Raw genomic sequence first — 20,307 nt, 5'->3', positions numbered from 1 at the left:
CTTCCTGCCCAGCTGGGCTCTAACTATATACAGGTCTCACCTTACTGGCCAGGATACATAATAACCTCCTGCGCGGCTGGGCTCTAACTATATACAGGTCTCACCTTACTGACCAGGATACACAATAACCTCCTGCGCGGCTGGGCTCTAACTATACACAGGTCTCACCTTACTGACCAGGATACATAATAACCTCCTGCGCGGCTGGGCTCTAACTATATACAGGTCTCACCTTACTGACCAGGATACATAATAACCTCCAGCGCGGCTGTAACTATATACAGGTCTCACCTTACTGACCAGGATACATAATAACCTCCTGCACGGCTGTAACTATACACAGGTCTCACCTTACTGACCAGGATACATAATAACCACCTGCCCGGCTGGTATATACACAGGTCTCACCTTACTGACCAGGATACATAATAACCTCCTGCCCAGCTGTAACTATATACAGGTGTCACCTTACTGACCAGGATACACAATAACCTCCTGCGTGGCTGTAACTATATACAGGTCTCACCTTACTGACCAGGATACACAATAACCACCTGCCCGGCTGGGCTCTAACTATATACAGGTCTCACCTTACTGACCAGGATACATAATAACCTCCTGCCCAGCTGTAACTATATACAGGTGTCACCTTACTGACCAGGATACACAATAACCTCCTGCGTGGCTCTAACTATATACAGGTCTCACCTTACTGACCAGGATACATAATAACCTCCTGCGCGGCTGTAACTATACACAGGTCTCACCTTACTGACCAGGATACATAATAACCTCCTGCGCGGCTGGGCTCTAACTATATACAGGTGTCACCTTACTGACCAAGATACATAATAACCTCCAGCGCGGCTGTAACTATATACAGGTGTCACCTTACTGACCAGGATACATAATAACCTCCTGCGCGGCTGTAACTATATACAGGTCTCACCTTACTGACCAGGATACATAATAACCTCCTGCGCGGCTGGGCTCTAACTATATACAGGTCTCACCTTACTGACCAGGATACACAATAACCTCCTGCGCGGCTGGGCTCTAACTATATACAGGTCTCACCTTACTGACCAGGATACATAATAACCTCCTGCCCAGCTGTAACTATACACAGGTCTCACCTTACTGACCAGGATACATAATAACCTCCTGCGCGGCTGTAACTATATACAGGTCTCACCTTACTGACCAGGATACATAATAACCTCCTGCGCGGCTGTAACTATATACAGGTGTCACCTTACTGACCAGGATACATAATAACCTCCAGCGCGGCTGTAACTATATACAGGTGTCACCTTACTGACCAGGATACATAATAACCTCCTGCGCGGCTGTAACTATATACAGGTGTCACCTTACTGACCAGGATACATAATAACCTCCTGCCCGGCTGGTATATACACAGGTCTCACCTTACTGACCAAGATACATAATAACCTGCTGCGCGTCTGTAACTATACACAGGTCTCACCTTACTGACCAGGATACATAATAACCTCCTGCGCGGCTGTAACTATATACAGGTGTCACCTTACTGACCAGGATACACAATAACCTCCTGCGCGGCTCTAACTATATACAGGTCTCACCTTACTGACCAGGATACATAATAACCTCCTGCGTGGCTGTAACTATATACAGGTCTCACCTTACTGACCAGGATACATAATAACCTCCTGCGCGGCTGTAACTATACACAGGTCTCACCTTACTGACCAGGATACATAATAACCTCCTGCGTGGCTGTAACTATATACAGGTCTCACCTTACTGACCTGACAGGAATAAATGAGAGAAGTGTGTGACTAGGTCAGTGGCTTTCAGGCCCTCAGCCTCCTCCAGCCTCTGAGCTGCCTCTTCTGTGCTGGAGCGATTACTCCTACTTACACCTGTCTGCAAGGTGTTTACTGGAGTGGGCAGGGCCGTTTTAATACATTGGTGGGCCTGGTGCACAGCTCTCTAGAGTGGCCCCCCTTTCCCTTTTCGGCATCCCCCCCCCCATCCCAGCGTTATCAGAATCAGAGCTCCCCACACTGTATTAAGAGCCCCAATACATACGGTAGTTACCTTATAACTTTATAAAAATATCACCAATGATACCATTACATAAAACTGTCACCCCATGACTACTATCACTACAGACCCTATAACAGACTGCAGATACATCTATTAACTCCCAAGGGGCGTCTTCTCTAATAAGAGTCTTTCACCTTTTCTCTCCATCCAGCCTGGGCCACCTTGAAGTCTTCCCCGGCTTTGAATCCTCTCTCCAGTATCTGCCAGAGAAACATTTTAGGCTCCAACACATCCAGTAGTTACCCCCTCTGTGCCCCTATATAGTAGTTACACCCCTCTGTACCTCCACTTAATAATTAGGTATGCTCTGTGCCCCAATATAGTAGTAAGGTCCCTATATATTATAGGCACCTCTGTGAAGCCCCAATGTAGTATAGACCCCCTGTGTGCTGACCCCAGTAGTATAGACCCCCTGTGTGCTGACCCCAGTAGTATAGACCCCTGTGTGCTGCCCCCAGTACTATAGACCACTAGGTGCTGCCCCCAGTAGTATATAGACCCCTTGTGCGCTTCCCCCTGTAGTATATAGCCCCCTCTGTGCTCCCCCAGTTATATATAGACCCCCTGTGCTCTCCCCCAGTTATATATAGACCCCCTGTGCACCCCCTAGTAGTATAAATATCGCATGTGCGCCCCCCAGTAGTATATAGCCCCCCTGTGCGCTCCCTCAGTTATATATACCCCCCTGTGCTCCCCCCCATTATACCCCTCTGTGCGCCCCCCCCCCCCAGTTACATGGTCCTGTTACATTCAGGGGTACAGTATACATGGTCCTGTTACAGTCAGCGGGTACAGTATAACGGGGGGCTATATAACTGGGGGCAGCACACAGCGAGGGTCTATATTCTACTAGGGGTGCCACGGGGGGGGGTATATAACTGGGGGGGGGAGCGCACAGAGGGGTATAATGGGGGGGAGCACAGGGGGGTATATATAACTGGGGGAGCGCACAGGGGGGCTATATACTACTGGGGGGCGCACAGGGGATATTTACATAGTTAATTACATAGTAATTAACTATGTAAATTTCCCCTGTGCGCCCCCCAGTAGTATATAGCCCCCCTGTGCGCTCACCCAGTTATATATACCCCCCTGTGCTCCCCCCCCATTATACCCCTCTGTGCGCCCCCCCCCCTGTTATATACCCCACCTGTGGCACCCCTAGTAGAATATAGACCCTCGCTGTGTGCTGCCCCCAGTTATATAGCCCCCCGTTATACTGTACCCCCTGACTGTAACAGGACCATGTATACTGTACCCCCTGACTGTAACAGGACCATGTATACTGTACCCCCTGACTGTAACAGGACCATGTATACTGTACCCCCTGACTGTAACAGGATCATGTATACTGTACCCCCTGACTGTAACAGGACTGTGTATACTGTACCCCCTGACTGTAACAGGATCGTGTATACTGTACCCCCTGACTGTAACCATGTATACTGTACCCCCTGACTGTAACAGGACCGTGTATACTGTACCCCCTGACTGTAACAGGACCATGTATACTGTACCCCCTGACTGTAACAGGACCATGTATACTGTACCCCCTGACTGTAACAGGACCATGTATACTGTACCCCCTGACTGTAACAGGACCGTGTATACTGTACCCCCTGACTGTAACCATGTATACTGTACCCCCTGACTGTAACAGGACCATGTATACTGTACCCCCTGACTGTAACAGGACCATGTATACTGTACCCCCTGACTGTAACAGGACCATGTATACTGTACCCCCTGACTGTAACAGGATCGTGTATACTGTACCCCCTGACTGTAACAGGACCGTGTATACTGAACCCCCTGAATGCATACCTCCCAACTTTTTGGACGGCCAAAGAGGGACACTTGCGTTTCACTCTAGAAAATTTCTATACTTTTTAGTTCAAGGACGCAATCACACATACAGGATCTGCTGAAGAGTGATGCATTTAGTTGCACTGATATCAGCAAACTTGCAGCAGATCCTGTATGTGTGACTGCATCCTTAGGTCCCAGTCACACATAGTAATCCTGTCTGTAAGTGTGGGACTGTCGGACAGGAGATTACAAATATGTTTCAGTAACTGTCGGCATTTGCAGGGACCCACTGTCACATAGGTGTCACAGACGCACAATGGCTTAATAATCTTTTTGTATTTTTGTGGTGGGGTGGGGGGGCAAGGATCATGTCCCCAAAACTGTAACACCTATAGATGTGTTTATGGGGCCATGGAAGTCAATAGGGGAGGTTTATCAAAGAGTGTAAAATATAGACTGGTGTAAACTGCCCACAGCCACCAATCACAGCTCAGCTTTCAGCTCTGGTAGAATGCAAGCTGAGCTGTGATTGGTTGCTGTGGGTAGTTTACACCAGTCTATATTTTACACCTTTTAATAAATCTGGCCCAATGATTCTACATGTGTGATATGATGTGTAAAAGGGGCCATAATGTCACATGATTCATCTGAATATAACAACTTGCACCACATGATAGAAAAATATGCAACTTTGGGTCTATTATACAGTAAGAAACCAGACACTTTCTAGAGCAACATAAAAAATTTATTAATGCAAATCTCATTTCTAGGTCAAAAGGAGGGACATGTAAGGGGCAAAGAGGGACAGAGGGACGTTGGTCAAAAGTAGGGACTTTCCCTCCAAAAGAGGGACACTTGGGGGGTAGGTGAATGTAACAGGACCATGTATACTGTACCCCCTGTCACACATGGCATCCTGAGACTATAAGTGTCACACACCAGGCCCCTCTGATATAATGATGGCGCACATTGTGTTTTAGGTAACTGGAATATACAGCGCTACAGACTTTAGGAAGACAGAGAGTGATGCAGCACAGGAGCCGCCATATACTGATCCTGTCACATACACCTCCCGTGTCACAGCGCCAGATATTGATCCTGTCACATACACCTCCCCTAACCCTGACAGTCACAGCGCTATATACTGATCCTGCCACATACACCTCCCCTAACCCTGACAGTCACAGCGCCATATACTGATCCTGCCACATACACCTCCCCTGTCACAGCGCCATATACTGATCCTGCCACATACACCTCCCCTAACCCTGACAGTCACAGCGCTATATACTGATCCTGTCACATACACCTCCCCTAACCCTGACAGTCACAGCGCCATATACTGATCCTGTCACATACACCTCCCCTAACCCTGACAGTCACAGCGCTATATACTGATCCTGCCACATACACCTCCCGTGTCACAGCGCCAGATATTGATCCTGTCACATACACCTCCCCTAACCCTGACAGTCACAGCGCTATATACTGATCCTGCCACATACACCTCCCCTAACCCTGACAGTCACAGCGCTATATACTGATCCTGTCACATACACCTCCCCTAACCCTGACAGTCACAGCGCCATATACTGATCCTGCCACATACACCTCCCCTGTCACAGCGCCATATACTGATCCTGCCACATACACCTCCCCTGTCACAGCGCCATATACTGATCCTGTCACATAAACCTCCCCTAACCCTGACAGTCACAGCGCCATATACTGATCCTGCCACATACACCTCCCCTAACCCTGACAGTCACAGCGCCATATACTGATCCTGCCACATACACCTCCCCTGTCACAGCGCCATATACTGATCCTGTCACATAAACCTCCCCTAACCCTGACAGTCACAGCGCCATATACTGATCCTGTCACATACACCTCCCCTAACCCTGACAGTCACAGCGCCATATACTGATCCTGTCACATACACCTCCCCTAACCCTGACAGTCACAGCGCCATATACTGATCCTGTCACATATACCTCCCCTGTCACAGCACCATATACTGATCCTGTCACATATACCTCCCCTGTCACAGTGCCATATACTGATCCTGTCACATACACCTCCCCTAACCCTGACAGTCACAGCGCCATATACTGATCCTGTCACATACACCTCCCCTGTCACAGCGCCATATACTGATCCTGTCACATACACCTCCCCTGTCACAGCGCCATATACTGATCCTGTCACATACACCTCCCTGTCACAGCGCCATATACTGATCCTGTCACATACACCTCCCCTAACCCTGACAGTCACAGCGCCATATACTGATCCTGTCACATACACCTCCCCTAACCCTGACAGTCACAGCGCCATATACTGATCCTGTCACATACACCTCCTCTAACCCTGACAGTCACAGCGCTATATACTGATCCTGTCACATACACCTCCCCTGTCACAGCGCCATATACTGATCCTGTCACATACACCTCCCCTAACCCTGACAGTCACAGCGCCATATACTGATCCTGTCACATACACCTCCCCTAACCCTGACAGTCACAGCGCCATATACTGATCCTGTCACATACACCTCCCCTGTCACAGCGCCATATACTGATCCTGCCACATACACCTCCCCTAACCCTGACAGTCACAGCGCCATATACTGATCCTGTCACATACACCTCCCTAACCCTGACAGTCACAGCGCCATATACTGATCCTGTCACATACACCTCCCCTAACCCTGACAGTCACAGCGCCATATACTGATCCTGTCACATACACCTCCCCTAACCCTGACAGTCACAGCGCCATATACTGATCCTGTCACATAAACCTCCCCTAACCCTGACAGTCACAGCGCCATATACTGATCCTGTCACATATACCTCCCCTGTCACAGCACCATATACTGATCCTGTCACATACACCTCCCCTGTCACAGCGCCATATACTGATCCTGTCACATACACCTCCCCTGTCACAGCGCCATATACTGATCCTGTCACATACACCTCCCCTAACCCTGACAGTCACAGCGCCATATACTGATCCTGTCACATACACCTCCCCTAACCCTGACAGTCACAGCGCCATATACTGATCCTGTCACATACACCTCCCCTAACCCTGACAGTCACAGCGCTATATACTGATCCTGTCACATACACCTCCCCTAACCCTGACAGTCACAGCGCCATATACTGATCCTGCCACATACACCTCCCCTAACCCTGACAGTCACAGCGCCATATACTGATCCTGCCACATACACCTCCCCTGTCACAGCGCCATATACTGATCCTGCCACATACACCTCCCCTAACCCTGACAGTCACAGCGCTATATACTGATCCTGTCACATACACCTCCCCTAACCCTGACAGTCACAGCGCCATATACTGATCCTGCCACATACACCTCCCCTGTCACAGCGCCATATACTGATCCTGCCACATACACCTCCCCTAACCCTGACAGTCACAGCGCCATATACTGATCCTGCCACATACACCTCCCCTTTCACAGCGCCATATACTGATCCTGTCACATACACCTCCCCTGTCACAGCGCCATATACTGATCCTGTCACATAAACCTCCCCTAACCCTGACAGTCACAGCGCCATATACTGATCCTGTCACATACACCTCCCCTGTCACAGCACCATATACTGATCCTGTCACATACACCTCCCCTAACCCTGACAGTCACAGCGCCATATACTGATCCTGCCACATACACCTCCCCTGTCACAGCGCCATATACTGATCCTGCCACATACACCTCCCCTGTCACAGCGCCATATACTGATCCTGTCACATACACCTCCCCTGTCACAGCGCCATATACTGATCCTGTCACATACACCTCCCCTGTCACAGCGCCATATACTGATCCTGTCACATACACCTCCCCTAACCCTGACAGTCACAGCGCCATATACTGATCCTGTCACATATACCTCCCCTGTCACAGCGCCATATACTGATCCTGCCACATACACCTCCCCTGTCACAGCGCCATATACTGATCCTGCCACATACACCTCCCCTGTCACAGCGCCATATACTGATCCTGTCACATACACCTCCCCTAACCCTGACAGTCACAGCGCCATATACTGATCCTGTCACATACACCTCCCCTAACCCTGACAGTCACAGCGCCATATACTGATCCTGCCACATACACCTCCCCTGTCACAGCGCCATATACTGATCCTGCCACATACACCTCCCCTGTCACAGCGCCATATACTGATCCTGTCACATACACCTCCCCTAACCCTGACAGTCACAGCGCCATATACTGATCCTGCCACATACACCTCCCCTGTCACAGCGCCATATACTGATCCTGTCACATACACCTCCCCTAACCCTGACAGTCACAGCGCCATATACTGATCCTGTCACATACACCTCCCCTGTCACAGCGCCATATACTGATCCTGTCACATACACCTCCCCTGTCACAGCGCCATATACTGATCCTGTCACATACACCTCCCCTAACCCTGACAGTCACAGCGCCATATACTGATCCTGTCACATACACCTCCCCTAACCCTGACAGTCACAGCGCCATATACTGATCCTGTCACATACACCTCCCCTAACCCTGACAGTCACAGCGCCATATACTGATCCTGTCACATACACCTCCCCTAACCCTGACTGTCACAGCGCCATATACTGATCCTGTCACATACACCTCCCCTAACCCTGACAGTCACAGCGCCATATACTGATCCTGTCACATACACCTCCCCTGTCACAGCGCCATATACTGATCCTGCCACATACACCTCCCCTAACCCTGACAGTCACAGCGCCATATACTGATCCTGTCACATACACCTCCCCTAACCCTGACAGTCACAGCGCCATATACTGATCCTGTCACATACACCTCCCCTAACCCTGACAGTCACAGCGCTATATACTGATCCTGTCACATATACCTCCCCTGTCACAGCACCATATACTGATCCTGTCACATATACCTCCCCTGTCACAGTGCCATATACTGATCCTGCCACATACACCTCCCCTGTCACAGCGCCATATACTGATCCTGTCACATACACCTCCCCTGTCACAGCGCCATATACTGATCCTGTCACATACACCTCCCCTGTCACAGCACCATATACTGATCCTGTCACATACACCTCCCCTGTCACAGCACCATATACTGATCCTGTCACATACACCTCCCCTGTCACAGCGCCATATACTGATCCTGCCACATACACCTCCCCTGTCACAGCGCCATATACTGATCCTGTCACATACACCTCCCCTGTCGCCAGATACAAATCATATACTGACACGACCCATTACAAGGATCCAATACAATAAGGTTATAAAGCAGTGGTGTCATGGGAATTAGTCTGTTCATAATCAATAGCTTATAAGTGTTCACCAACCTGTGGCAGGACTACAACTTCCATCATGCCCTGACTGCTGTAGTTTTGGAGCAGCTGGTGACCCACAGGTTGGGGAATAATGTGGGAAGTGCTGTGTGCAGAGGAGCAGTGCAGTGTTATATGGTACAGACCTCTGACCTCTGACCTAGGTGACCTCCCTCCCCCAGCCTTCCTACAACTACAGGATGATGAGAGTCAGTGAACTCACCAGACAGCAGCCCCGAAGTCAGGGAAGAGGTCACATGGTAAGGAGGGGGTGGAGCCTCTGTAGTCAGCATGCAGGGTCCTCCCCATCAGGCCTGCACCCAGCACCCAGTCCACTGTCCTGCTGACCACACATTGTTATCCTTCCAGGCAGCTACTGTATAGTCATAGCAGTCAGGAGTCAGGAGTCAGGAGTCAGGGGTCAGGAGTCAGGGGCAGGTTAGTGGAGTTGTGTATCAGGGGAGTCTGGTGCCCTCCTCAGCCTGGGGCACCTGCACCCACCTGCCACACACACACGCACACGCACACGCACACGCACACGCACACGCACGCACACACACACGCACGCACGCACACACCAGAAACCAGACACTTTCTAAACCAACATAGAAAGTCTATTAATGCAAATCTAATTCCTAGGTCAAAAGTAGGGACTGTCCCTCCAAAAGAGGGACCTAGGAGGTATGTATATGTGCGCTATAAGGAGATATCAGCAGGTTATATACATGTGCTATAGGGGATATCAGCAGGTTATATACATGTGCTATAGGGGATATCAGCAGGTTATATACATGTGCTATAGGGGATATCAGCAGGTTATATACATGTGCTATAGGGGATATCAGCAGGTTATATACATGTGCTATAGGGGATATCAGCAGGTTATATACATGTGCTATAGGGGGATATCAGCAGGTTATATACATGTGCTATAGGGGATATCAGCAGGTTATATACATGTGCTATAGGGGATATCAGCAGGTTATATACATGTGCTATAGGGGGATATCAGCAGGTTATATACATGTGCTATAGGGGGATATCAGCAGATTATATACATGTGCTATAGGGGGATATCAGCAGGTTATATACATGTGCTATAGGGGGATATCAGCAGGTTATATACATGTGCTATAGGGGGATATCAGCAGGTTATATACATGTGCTATAGGGGATATCAGCAGATTATATACATGTGCTATAGGGGATATCAGCAGGTTATATACATGTGCTATAGGGGATATCAGCAGGTTATATACATGTGCTATAGGGGATATCAGCAGGTTATATACATGTGCTATAGGGGATATCAGCAGGTTATATACATGTGCTATAGGGGGATATCAGCAGATTATATACATGTGCTATAGGGGGATATCAGCAGGTTATATACATGTGCTATAGGGGGATATCAGCAGGTTATATACATGTGCTATAGGGGGATATCAGCAGGTTATATACATGTGCTATAGGGGATATCAGCAGATTATATACATGTGCTATAGGGGATATCAGCAGGTTATATACATGTGCTATAGGGGATATCAGCAGGTTATATACATGTGCTATAGGGGATATCAGCAGGTTATATACATGTGCTATAGGGGGATATCAGCAGGTTATATACATGTGCTATAGGGGATATCAGCAGGTTATATACATGTGCTATAGGGGATATCAGCAGGTTATATACATGTGCTATAGGGGATATCAGCAGGTTATATACATGTGCTATAGGGGATATCAGCAGGTTATATACATGTGCTATAGGGGGATATCAGCAGGTTATATACATGTGCTATAGGGGGATATCAGCAGGTTATATACATGTGCTATAGGGGATATCAGCAGATTATATACATGTGCTATAGGGGGATATCAGCAGGTTATATACATGTGCTATAGGGGGATATCAGCAGGTTATATACATGTGCTATAGGGGGATATCAGCAGGTTATATACATGTGCTATAGGGGATATCAGCAGGTTATATACATGTGCTATAGGGGATATCAGCAGATTATATACATGTGCTATAGGGGATATCAGCAGATTATATACATGTGCTATAGGGGATATCAGCAGGTTATATACATGTGCTATAGGGGATATCAGCAGGTTATATACATGTGCTATAGGGGGATATCAGCAGGTTATATACATGTGCTATAGGGGATATCAGCAGGTTATATACATGTGCTATAGGGGGATATCAGCAGGTTATATACATGTGCTATAGGGGGATATCAGCAGGTTATATACATGTGCTATAGGGGGATATCAGCAGGTTATATACATGTGCTATAGGGGATATCAGCAGATTATATACATGTGCTATAGGGGGATATCAGCAGGTTATATACATGTGCTATAGGGGGATATCAGCAGGTTATATACATGTGCTATAGGGGGATATCAGCAGGTTATATACATGTGCTATAGGGGATATCAGCAGATTATATACATGTGCTATAGGGGATATCAGCAGGTTATATACATGTGCTATAGGGGGATATCAGCAGGTTATATACATGTGCTATAGGGGATATCAGCAGATTATATACATGTGCTATAGGGGATATCAGCAGGTTATATACATGTGCTATAGGGGATATCAGCAGGTTATATACATGTGCTATAGGGGATATCAGCAGGTTATATACATGTGCTATAGGGGGATATCAGCAGGTTATATACATGTGCTATAGGGGATATCAGCAGATTATATACATGTGCTATAGGGGATATCAGCAGGTTATATACATGTGCTATAGGGGGATATCAGCAGGTTATATACATGTGCTATAGGGGATATCAGCAGGTTATATACATGTGCTATAGGGGATATCAGCAGATTATATACATGCGCTATAAGGAGATATCAGCAGGTTATATACATGTGCTATAGGGGGATATCAGCAGATTATATACATGCGCTATAAGGAGATATCAGCAGGTTATATACATGCGCTATAGGGGGATATCAGCAGGTTATATACATGTGCTATAGGGGGATATCAGCAGATTATATACATGTGCTATAGGGGGATATCAGCAGGTTATATACATGTGCTATAGGGGGATATCAGCAGGTTATATACATGTGCTATAGGGGATATCAGCAGATTATATACATGTGCTATAGGGGATATCAGCAGGTTATATACATGTGCTATAGGGGGATATCAGCAGGTTATATACATGTGCTATAGGGGATATCAGCAGGTTATATACATGTGCTATAGGGGGATATCAGCAGGTTATATACATGTGCTATAGGGGGATATCAGCAGGTTATATACATGTGCTATAGGGGATATTAGCAGGTTATATACATGCACTACAGGGGGGATATCAGTGGGTTAAATACGTGCACTATAGGGGGTTATCAGCAAGTTAGACACATGCACTATAGGGGGATATCAGCAGGTTATATACATGTGCTATAGGGGATATCAGCAGGTTATATACATGCACTATAGGGGGATATCAGGGGGTTGGATGTTAGCAGGTTAGATTTTTTAGGGCATATTGGTTCTTATAGGACTGGTAGAATGAGAAGTCTCCAGTGAGGTGTCATCTATTGCTTGTATTCGCTGGTGTGTGTTAGGACCTAATGCATTGTGCCAGGAATAGCAGAGGTGCTGCCCCTATCATGTGCTATGGAGGCTTTGTGACATGGATATATGGCATATGTTACACCCAGTCACCCAGTACATTGCAGGACAGTCCTGGACATTGACTCATTGGCAACATTTGCTTTGTGTCTTATGTAGACTTGAAGATTTTGCAGCCTGAAGATGACAAAGTGATCGGAGACTTTTATCCAAGAAAATCAGCAGCAAGGACAACATGGCAAAAAGCACTGAAGTGAAGATTGCTGTTTTTGGCCAAGCTGGAGTTGGCAAATCTGGTGGGTTTCCTATGGTGGTCTATGGCAATGGCTTCCATTCTGCGCTGCCAGGTTTTTCTTACTTCTTTATGTACTAGTTCACACACTCCCTTATTTCTATCTATGTGGGAAATGTAAGTAACAAGGAGATAAGTGAGCAGCCTATACAACAAGACATCACACAGCCCAATAGTAACACATCATGTGATCACTTCATGGATGATGTCATAGACCCCATCCTGAAGAGATCCCTGATCATCTTCCACATCTTAAGGCCCTATTCCACGGAACAATTATCGTCTGATAATCCTCCCATGGAATAGGAGGCAACGATCAGCAGACTTCGTTCATGCCGGCAGATCGTTGAAGTCGTTTGTCTTACAACATCTTGAAAGACAAACGACTTGTATAGAAGCGATATGCTTCCGGCGCCCTGTGCAATAGGAGCGGCGGCAGCAGACCGCCGCTATATCCTATGGGCTGCCCGGACGATCAGCGATCACCCGGGCAGCCCCCCCCCACCCGCAGCTCCCCGTGGCCCCTCCCACGCTCACCCGCTCCTTGCCGCAGGGCGTAATGGTGGCGGCAGCGAGTGGGGAACGAGGAGCAAACGAGCGCTATTAGCGCTCGTTTGCTCCTCTCAGACGGCCTTTACTCTTCCACCTGCCAGGCACCATCTTATTACCTACTTAGGGCCCTATTACACGAGACGATTATCGTGCGAAAAACCGATGAATTGTTTGAATTTAAACGATAATCGTTCTGTGTAATTGCAGGCAATGATCGAAATATGGTTTGGTAATAATGCCATCTCAGCTGTGCCCCCATATAGTAATAATGTCATCCCAGCTTTGTCCATATAGTAATAATGTCATCCCAGCTGTGTCCATATAGTAATAATGTCATCCCAGCTGTGCCCCCATATAGTAATAATGCCATCCCAGCTGTGCCCTCATATAGTAATAATGCCATCCCAGCTGTGCCCTCATATAGTAATAATGCCATCTCAGCTGTGTCCCCATATAGTAATAATGCCATCCCAGCTTTGTCCATATAGTAATAATGTCATCCCAGCTGTGTCCATATAGTAATAATGCCATCCCAGCTGTGCCCTCATATAGTAATAATGCCATCCCAGCTGTGCCCTCATATAGTAATAATGCCATCTCAGCTGTGTCCCCATATAGTAATAATGCCATCCCAGCTTTGTCCATATAGTAATAATGTCATCCCAGCTGTGTCCATATAGTAATAATGCCATCCCAGCTGTGCCCTCATATAGTAATAATGCCATCTCAGCTGTGTCCCCATATAGTAATAATGCCATCCCAGCTTTGTCCATATAGTAATAATGTCATCCCAGCTGTGTCCATATAGTAATAATGCCATCTCAGCTGTGCCCCCATATAGTAATAATGCCATCTCAGCTGTGTCCCCATATAGTAATAATGCCTTCCCAGCTGTGTCCATATAGTAATAATGCCATCCCAGCTTTGTCCATATAGTAATAATGCCATCCCAGCTCTGCCCCCATATAGTAATAATGCCATCCCAGCTTTGTCCATATAGTAATAATGCCATCTCAGCTGTGCCCCCATATAGTAATAATGTCATCCCAGCTGTGCCCCCATATAGTAATAATGCCATCCCAGCTCTGCCCCCATATAGTAATAATGCCATCCCAGCTGTGCCCCCATATAGTAATAATGCCATCCCAGCTGTGCCCCCATATAGTAACAATGCCATCCCAGCTGTGTCCATATAGTAATAATGCCATCCCAGCTGTGCCCCCATATAGTAATAATGCCATCCCAGCTGTGTCCATATAGTAATAATGCCATCCCAGCTGTGCCCCCATATAGTAATAATGCCATCCCAGCTGTGTCCATATAGTAATAATGCCATCTCAGCTGTGCCCCCATATAGTAATAATGCCATCCCAGCTGTGCCCCCATATAGTAACAATGCCATCCCAGCTGTGCTTTCATATAGTAATAATGCCATCTCAGCTGTGTCCATATAGTAATAATGCCATCTCAGCTGTGCCCCCATATAGTAATAATGCCATCTCAGCTGTGTCCATATAGTAATAATGCCATCTCAGCTGTGCCCTCATATAGTAATAATGCCATCTCAGCTGTGTCCATATAGTAATAATGCCATCTCAGCTGTGCCCCCATATAGTAATAATGCCATCCCAGCTGTGCCCCCATATAGTAATAATGCCATCTCAGCTGTGCCCCCATATAGTAATAATGCCATCCCAGCTGTGCCCCTATATAGTAATAATGCCATCCCAGCTGTGCCCCCATATAGTAATAATGCCATCCCAGCTGTGCCCTCATATAGTAATAATGCCATCCCAGCTGTGCCCCCATATAGTAATAATGCCATCTCAGCTGTGTCCATATAGTAATAATGCCATCCCAGCTGTGCCCCCATATAGTAATAATGCCATCTCAGCTGTGTCCATATAGTAATAATGCCATCTCAGCTGTGTCCATATAGTAATAATGCCATCTCAGCTGTGCCCCCATATAGTAATAATGCCATCTCAGCTGTGCCCCCATATAGTAATAATGCCATCCCAGCTGTGCCCCCATATAGTAATAATGCCTTCCCAGCTGTGTCCATATAGTAATAATGCCATCTCAGCTGTGTCCATATAGTAATAATGCCATCTCAGCTGTGTCCATATAGTAATAATGCCATCTCAGCTGTGCCCCCATATAGTAATAATGCCATCTCAGCTGTGCTCATATAGTAATAATGCCATCTCAGCTGTGTCCATATAGTAATAATGCCATCTCAGCTGTGCCCATATAGTAATAATGCCATCTCAGCTGTGTCCATATAGTAATAATGCCATCTCAGCTGTGCCCCCATATAGTAATAATGCCATCCCTGCTGTGCTCATATAGTAATAATGCCATCCCTGCTGTGCCCCCATATAGTAATAATGCCATCTCAGCTGTGCCCCCATATAGTAATAATGCCATCCCAGCTGTGTCCATATAGTAATAATGCCATCCCAGCTGTGTCCATATAGTAATAATGCCATCTCAGCTGTGCCCATATAGTAATAATGCCATCTCAGCTGTGTCCATATAGTAATAATGCCATCCCAGCTGTGCCCATATAGTAATAATGCCATCCCAGCTGTGCCCCCATATAGTAATAATGCCATCTCAGCTGTGTCCATATAGTAATAATGCCATCTCAGCTGTGTCCCCATATAGTAATAATGCCATCCCAGCTGTGCCCCCATATAGTAATAATGCCATCTCAGCTGTGCCCCCATATAGTAATAATGCCATCTCAGCTGTGTCCATATAGTAATAATGCCATCCCAGCTGTGCCCCCATATAGTAATAATGCCATCCCAGCTGTGCCCCATATAGTAATAATGCCATCCCAGCTGTGCCCTCATATAGTAATAATGCCATCTCAGCTGTGTCCCCATATAGTAATAATGCCATCTCAGCTGTGTCCCCATATAGTAATAATGCCATCTCAGCTGTGTCCATATAGTAATAATGCCATCCCAGCTGTGCCCCCATATAGTAATAATGCCATCTCAGCTGTGTCCATATAGTAATAATGCCATTCCAGCTGTGCCCCCATATAGTAATAATGCCATCTCAGCTGTGCCCCCATATAGTAATAATGCCATCTCAGCTGTGTCCATATAGTAATAATGCCATCTCAGCTGTGTCCCCATATAGTAATAATGCCATCTCAGCTGTGTCCCCATATAGTAATAATGCCATCCCAGCTGTGCCCCCATATAGTAATAATGCCATCTCAGCTGTGCCCCCATATAGTAATAATGCCATCTCAGCTGTGTCCATATAGTAATAATGCCATCTCAGCTGTGCCCCCATATAGTAATAATGCCATCCCAGCTGTGCCCCCATATAGTAATAATGCCATCTCAGCTGTGCCCCCATATAGTAATAATGCCATCCCAGCTGTGCCCCCATATAGTAATAATGCTTTTAATTGCCGAGTGAGGTTAGGAGATATAGACACGGTGGTGGTGGGGGAGCTGGGACGACACTTAACTGCGCTGGGGGGGGTACCGGCCTGGAGGGCATATGCCACTCTGTCCAGTCTGCCCTGGTACTTGTAGTTCTCCCAGGCGGCCCCGTTCTGCTCATACCTGGAGGAGGGAGAGGGGGGCGAAGGAGGATGGGAGCCCTCACCTCATCCAATTGTGCAACATAACGGGCGGACATTGTGGCCCAGGGCAGCGAGGCGATGCTGGGGGGCGCCCACAACTCGTCCGCCGAGCCCATCGTATTGTGAGGGGGGCTGGAGGCAGCGGAGACATATGGACACGGCGAGCGGGGGGTCAGGTGTGAGGAGACACACGGAAACTGCGGGCGTGGAGTCATGAGGACGGGGCTTCACGGACACAGCGGGCGGGGGGTCAGGAGGATAAACAGATACGTCGGGCAGGGTTGAGGGAAATGCAAGGAGAAGTCTGACTTGTGGGGGTGAAAATACCGTAGATACCGTCCTGGCAAGTTGAGGTCGGTTAACCGACGCCAGGGACGGTATCGGTATTTTCACGGTATACCGCCCAGCCCTAGGTTTGTTTGTCGTTGATCATTGATTTAGATCTGAACCTAAAATTATTGTTAATCATTCACTAATCGTTCGCTGTAATTCCACATTCGTTCGCTCAAGTTCCACATTTGTTCAACTAACTAACGATTATTGTTCTGTGTAATATGGTGAACGATTTCAGATTGACGATAAACAATCTCGTTTGGGATGGTTTATCGTTAGTCATTAATCAATAAAAATCGTTCCGTTTAATAGGACCCTTACCCACAGGGTTAGTGGTGGATGTGTGTTTTGAAATGCTGGCACAAATATTGGTGTGAAGACGCCCCAAGATTATTGAGTGATAACGTTACAGAAAGCTGAGAGAAGTCCAGTGTCCGGAGCTCAGGGATCAATTCTTCAAGAATTATTGATCCATAATAAAAACCCAGGTAACATGGACTCTGGTATGATGGTGTACACCCTCTTACTGATGGCAGTGGTGTTGGATTCTGGTGTGATGGTGTACACCCTCCTACTGATGGCAGTGGTATCTGAGTCTGGTGTAATGGTGTACACCCTCCTATTTATGGCAGTGGTATCTGAGTCTGGTGTAATGGTGTACACCCGCCTATTGATGGCGGTGGTATCGGAGTCTGGTGTGATGGTGTATACCTGCCTATTGATGGAAGTGGTATCGGAGTCTGGTGTGACGGTGTGCATCCTCCTATTGATGGCAGTGGTATCGGAGTCTGGTGTAACGGTGTATACCCGCCTATTGATGGCAGTGGTATCGGAGTCTGGTGTGATGGTGTATACCTGCCTATTGATGGAAGTGGTATCGGAGTCTGGTGTGACGGTGTACATCCTCCTATTTATGGCAGTCATATCGGAGTCTGGTGTAACGGTGTATACCTGCCTATTGATGGCAGTGGTATCGGAGTCTGGTGTAACGGTGTATAACCGCCTATTTATGGCAGTCTGGTGTGACGGTGTACACCCTCCTATTTATGGCAGTGGTATCGGAGTCTGGTGTAACGGTGTATACCTGCCTATTGATGGCAGTGGTATCGGAGTCTGGTGTAACGGTGTATAACCGCCTATTTATGGCAGTGGTATCGGAGTCTGGTGTGACGGTGTATACCCGCCTATTTATGGCAGTGGTATCGGAGCCTGGTGTGACGGTGTACACCCTCCTATTTATGGCAGTGGTATCGGAGTCTGGTGTGATGGTGTATACCCGCCTATTGATGGCGGTGGTATCGGAGTCTGGTGTGATGGCGTACACCCTCCTATTTATGGCAGTGGTATCGGAGCCTGGTGTGACGGTGTATACCCGCCTATTGATGGCAGTGGTATCGGAGTCTGGTGTGATGGTGTATACCCGCCTATTGATGGCGGTGGTATCGGAGTCTGGTGTGACGGTGTACACCCTCCTATTGATGGCGGTGGTATCGGAGTCTGGTGTGACGGCGTACACCCTCCTATTTATGGCAGTGGTATCGGAGTCTGGTGTGATGGCGTACACCCTCCTATTTATGGCAGTGGTATCGGAGTCTGGTGTAATGGTGTATACCCGCCTATTGATAGCGGTGGTATCGGAGTCTGGTGTGACGGTGTATACCCGCCTATTTATGGCAGTGGTATCGGAGCCTGGTGTGACGGTGTACACCCTCCTATTTATGGCAGTGGTATCGGAGTCTGGTGTGATGGTGTATACCCGCCTATTGATGGCGGTGGTATCGGAGTCTGGTGTGATGGCGTACACCCTCCTATTTATGGCAGTGGTATCGGAGCCTGGTGTGACGGTGTATACCCGCCTATTGATGGCAGTGGTATCGGAGTCTGGTGTGATGGTGTATACCCGCCTATTGATGGCGGTGGTATCGGAGTCTGGTGTGACGGTGTACACCCTCCTATTGATGGCGGTGGTATCGGAGTCTGGTGTGACGGCGTACACCCTCCTATTTATGGCAGTGGTATCGGAGTCTGGTGTGATGGCGTACACCCTCCTATTTATGGCAGTGGTATCGGAGTCTGGTGTGACTGTGTGCATCCTCCTATTTATGGCAGTGGTATCGGAGTCTGGTGTAACGGTGTATACCTGCCTATTGATGGCAGTGGTATCGGAGTCTGGTGTAACGGTGTATAACCGCCTATTTATGGCAGTGGTATCGGAGCCTGGTGTGACGGTGTACACCCTCCTATTTATGGCAGTGGTATCGGAGTCTGGTGTGATGGCGTACACCCTCCTATTTATGGCAGTGGTATCGGAGCCTGGTGTGACGGTGTATACCCGCCTATTGATGGCAGTGGTATCGGAGTCTGGTGTGATGGTGTATACCCGCCTATTGATGGCGGTGGTATCGGAGTCTGGTGTGACGGTGTACACCCTCCTATTTATGGCAGTGGTATCGGAGTCTGGTGTGATGGCGTACACCCTCCTATTTATGGCAGTGGTATCGGAGTCTGGTGTGATGGCGTACACCCTCCTATTTATGGCAGTGGTATCGGAGTCTGGTGTGACTGTGTGCATCCTCCTATTTATGGCAGTGGTATCGGAGTCTGG

The 20,307-nt window shown here is 47.7% G+C and overlaps 1 protein-coding gene across 2 annotated transcripts in view; it reads right to left on the bottom strand.

Annotated features, from left to right (window-relative positions):
* The window catches only part of PTPRO (protein tyrosine phosphatase receptor type O), a 314,106-nt gene extending 304,548 nt beyond the window's left edge, over positions 1-9,558 (bottom strand). The window contains exon 1 of one of the 2 annotated variants that reach the window (XM_069963523.1): positions 9,519-9,558. The gene's annotated coding sequence lies outside the window, so the exon portion shown is untranslated. Of the gene's footprint in view, positions 1-2,228; positions 2,296-9,518 lie in introns of those variants that run through there. The other variant, XM_069963520.1, reaches the window with a different exon arrangement.
* Between the last annotated feature and the right edge of the window lie 10,749 nt (positions 9,559-20,307).

Source organism: Dendropsophus ebraccatus, chromosome 1, assembly GCF_027789765.1.
Source record: "Dendropsophus ebraccatus isolate aDenEbr1 chromosome 1, aDenEbr1.pat, whole genome shotgun sequence".
In the NCBI taxonomy this organism is placed as follows: domain Eukaryota; kingdom Metazoa; phylum Chordata; class Amphibia; order Anura; family Hylidae; genus Dendropsophus; species Dendropsophus ebraccatus.
Note: the sequence above shows the minus strand (reverse complement) of the source record. Positions and strands in the feature narration are given on the sequence as shown.